Genomic DNA, 4,814 nt, shown 5'->3' on the forward strand with positions numbered 1-4,814 from the left:
TATAAGAGAAAAAAGAGTTGTATGTATGTTAAAAATATTGGCATCAAAACATACCAAATTAATCAGATGCCTTAAAAACTTTCATATCTATATTTATCAAGAGAGAAATAACAACAGAATAGTTTTTTCTTTTTTCTGAAATGAGAATATGATTGAATAATATTATCTACCATAAATATAATTCTCATTTACAAGAGTTATCACATAAGAGTCCTAATAGGACGAAACCCTAACAAGGGGGTTGAAAAAAATAAAAGAATGTCATACCTAGAATTAAAAGCCTATGACCTAAATGATTTTTGTACCCCGTGACCATCATATTTCAAACCTCTCATGTGTCTAGGAGATTCAACTTATATATGTACAATAAAAAAAAAAAAGTTTTAGCATGTTATTAGTTTTTGACAGAGGGATTCAATAGAATCTCCTTCATGTTCAGTGTTCTTAGCAATGAAGATGGTTTCATAGACCAAAGAAAAAATGGCAGCACCGACGAATGTACCGAGCTAGTAGATCCAGTGGTTGTTCCATTTCCAATTAACCATTGCTTGACCAAAAGGGGCAGCAGGATTCATTACTGCACCATGAAAAGCACCACTAGACAAGACGTTGGCACCAACATACCATGTTGCAATTGGGGCAATGATCACACTCGAGTTACTCCTCTTTGGGTCAATTTTAGTTGCATAAACACTGTAAACAAGACCAAATGTCATCACTATCTCAAAAACAACTACGTTGCCTGGTGTTGGAGCGAATGACCATACTTCCACACCAATAACAAAATACTTGAGGAGCAAACAAGCCACGACAGATCCAAGCAATTGAGCAATCCAATACAAAACACTCCTACATAAGGTAATGTGTATGTGACCTCCAGATATGTTTGTCGCTACTGAAACGACCACAACAAGAGCTAATGCATGTGAAAAAATGTATTTCATAATGATAGGTGATTTTACATTAATCTGTATTTGAGAAAATGTATTGGGCTGCAGAGTAGTGGTGGTACGGACCTCCGCAGGCCTCTCTGTAGCTGTATTTCCGTATCTGATGCAACTCTCTAAGTCTGAGGCTCCACTTCTGGAGTAACGTTAGCAGTAGCCCTCTGACTGGTAGCTGTAGTCCTTTTGGTGTACTTTTTTTTCATAGTCATTGTCTGAAATACGTAATACACACAAGTTAGAAGAATTCCTGAAAGCATAGCTCTAACTGTACGAACTAGAGTATGAAAGAAGTGAGACAATCCTAGATGTCTTGGTGGTCAACTATTTATATGTGTGGGCGCCACACACATGTAAAAGTGACCCCACTGGACACGGTTTCATAGAGTACTCCCTAAGACACTTAAACCTAGGCTCTGATATCAAGCTTTGTCAGGCTTCGAACCATGGCCTGGGCGTAATACGACACTCGATGCCTAACTGCATGTGACCGAGCGAACCATATGGCTTGCCAACTCAACATGGGCATGAACTGATGCGAAATAAACTATGCACATGCATAATTTAAGTAAAGTGTGGGACCATAAATCATAAGTCTGAAAATATCATAATATCATAATGCGGAATAGTCTAAATAAACATATTAATAATGAGCCAAAATGGCTAGACGACTCTGAATTTCTGACATGACATAACTGACTAGTCTATAAAACCACTGACATGAATCTGACTACTAAACTGTTTACCGGGACAAGGCCCCCGGCATACCTTAACTGCATGACTGAAATAAACATAAATAAAGCTAAAACCCCGAATAGAATAGGGCTCACCAAAAGCTGATATGTGCTGAGTCCTAACGTGCTGATCTGTCGTCTTGTAAATTTGCATCGTGAAATGCAGGCCCCCAGGTAAATAAAGGGGACATCAATAGACTTGAATTGTACTGGTATGTAAAGCAACTGAATGAAATAAACATGACACATGAAATAATAGAACTGAAACTGAAACTGAAAATTGTAAGCTGAACATGAACATGAGCATCATCTGACATGAGTAAATGTATAACTTAAGTGTGTGTGTGTGTGTGTGTGTGTGTATGTGTGTGTATCTGGTGGGAGAGCCGTAGTATAACCGACAACATGGAATCACCACGTGTGTATGTGGAGTTTGGTACCTGGCCCGACCAGCAGAGCAGCCCCACACCTTCTCAGGGTATAAGACATAAGCATGACATGAAAATGGATCCAATTCAATTGTCTAAAGTTGTCGTCCTAGTCTGGGCGGATCGACCCTTCCCTACGTGGCATACGTAGTTTTAGGCTGTCTGAGCCTTCTCGGTATACCTATGCTACTCCCAAAACATAAACATGGATATAGTTGGCATCTGGGCTAATAGTCTGTATAACATGGCTTGTAATCATGACTTGTAAACTTGATTCATAAACATGGCTTGCAAACATGATTTCAAGAGTATAGTGTAGCATGGATATAAGTACATAGTATAACTTCTATAAAACATGGATGTATGTAGAATTTCATGAAATATACGTAAAAGTTCTGTCATACCCCTTTTTAACCGGGTTAAAGTAGAAGTACGACATATTGGAGATTCCTGTTTTTTGTTTATTCGTTTTAAGGAGTCGCCACCTAATTATTTATGGTGAATTAGGACACCTAAAGTTTATTAAAGTTATTTTTTAAAGTTAGCTCTGTTTAAAGTCTGCGAAACTTAAGATTCTAGGTAAGGGTTCAATTAGTCTAAAGGGAAGGTATTAGGCATCCTTTAAGACCCATTAACAATGGTTGACCGACCGGACTTATAATTAGTTAGGCTAAGTGTAAATGTTATAAAAAGAAAACAGCTTTGTAAGTATTGCTAAAGTTATAAATAGAAATAGAATGTTATTCAACATAAAACTTGTAGAAAAGTAATAGTTGCATAAAAGAGTTTAGTTACTAAAAGAAACGAGATGTGTAATGTTTATATATATTTGGAGAAAATGACCAAAAAGGTTATTTAATAAAATTTTAAAGATTTTATAGAATGACTATTAATTCATTGTATATTATGCAAAGACTGTTTTAAACAAAATGTGTTTTCGAAGTGTTGGAAAAGAACTAAAGTGGAACAGTTATCCGTTGAAACTAGTTTGCCTCTTTTTTTAGAATAAGCTAACGTTAATGTAAAATTAGTAACGTTTTAAACTTCTAAAATAGTAAGAATGAATCTTAATTCTCAAAGTATGTAGTCATGCCATTCTACAATAAATTATTCTAATAATAGAAAATGACAGTATAGATATTATAAGTAGTTGAAACTTATGGAATTAATAGTTGATTTTCCTTAAATTAACTACTCATTACTAAAACCCAAACCCCACTAATTTCGCTAAGGTTTACTTAATCTAAGCAAATAAACAAGTAAAAGTATCAGTCATACAATTACCAATTAAATGCACAAAATAAAATAAAATAGGGGAGTAAAATGATTTAAATGGGCTCAGCCCATTTTGGGCTGCTGCTGTTCGCTGCCACTGCTATGGGCCTCGACCCAGAATTTTATTTTTTTCGCTGCGGGTGGGCTGACTCGAGAAGATTTCGTTGGGCTTTGCCCGAAGCCAAATGCGGAGGAGGACGAGTCCTCAGACTCGTATGCAGAGGTTCATGCATAAAACAAAAGAAAAGAAATTAGTATCTAATCAATGGATGAGATCAAGCATGTAAGATATAAGTTCAAAACAAATCAGTAGATTATGTATACACTGTGTATAGTCGAGTATATCTCATGTATACACATTCATGAAGAAAAGATTAAGGAAAGCACATGAATACACATTCAGTCATATGCCCAAACTGCCTTGACCAATTTTAAGGAAAGCACTTAATGTTCAGCGGACATAGTCAACGAACAGCAACATGGATCAAGTAGAGTATTATGAAGCTGATTAAGCATATAGCAAGAAAAAACAAGCCCTTAGAGAAATCGTAGACATTTGTGGAAGCACTTTCAGGATGCAAGAAAGCAAATACCAATTGTAGAAGGACATAGCAGTTCTATATAACGTTTAAACAGTAAGGCAAACAGATTGAACTACTATGGATGGGTCTTAAGTACAGAATCTAGACAGTCAAACAACCTTTCCAGGTACTAGTTAACACATCAAGCATGCTGCCTAAGTGTTCTCAGCAGCTCTGACTAAACAAGATATCCAACCAGCACAATGTAATCAAACTAATCACTCACACAAGTACACAGATTCCTGCTAGTGCAGGAGTGTAAATAATATACCCTTCTATACTTTACATAAGCTCACACAAATCCAAACAGGCATAATCATGAATTAAACAAATTGATGACCAGCTTACCCCTTTCGAACTCAACAGAAACAGATGTCATATAAAGTAATACCAAATGAAAAGATTTCACATTATCAAAGGACTTGGATACAACACAAAGGGAAAATGACATGTGTTTCAACCATAGGGGACTGACTCATCATACGAATTTAAACACAAAGATCAATTAGAGTGACATATGCAAATGAGCTTACTAGCACATAAGCAGGCCTAAGTATGCAAGAGAGATGCAGAAGGAAATGCATAAGTGCATACATATGAAATTCATATCAAAAGACCTTAATGGCACCAAACAATAATAACCAAATCAAACACATACTCATTTGAAGGGCAAAGAAGAGTAGTAACAGCAGCTGTAGGCAAAGCAAAAGGGATGAGGTACACAATTACTAAGGACAAACAAAGGCAAATCAGTTGGCAACCAATTCAAAACATTAATGCAGAGTCAAGTGGGATATTTCCATACAATAAGGACATAGAGGGAACATTTCAAAATGGGAAGATACAGCAACA

General features: G+C 36.3%; 1 pseudogene; it reads right to left on the reverse strand.

Moving 5' to 3' along the window:
* Window positions 1-383: 383 nt before the first annotated feature.
* On the reverse strand, window positions 384-944 carry LOC132639302 (aquaporin TIP1-3-like; annotated as a pseudogene).
* Between the last annotated feature and the right edge of the window lie 3,870 nt (window positions 945-4,814).

The sequence above is a fragment of the Lycium barbarum genome, chromosome 5 (assembly GCF_019175385.1).
Source record: "Lycium barbarum isolate Lr01 chromosome 5, ASM1917538v2, whole genome shotgun sequence".
In the NCBI taxonomy this organism is placed as follows: Eukaryota; Viridiplantae; Streptophyta; class Magnoliopsida; order Solanales; family Solanaceae; genus Lycium; species Lycium barbarum.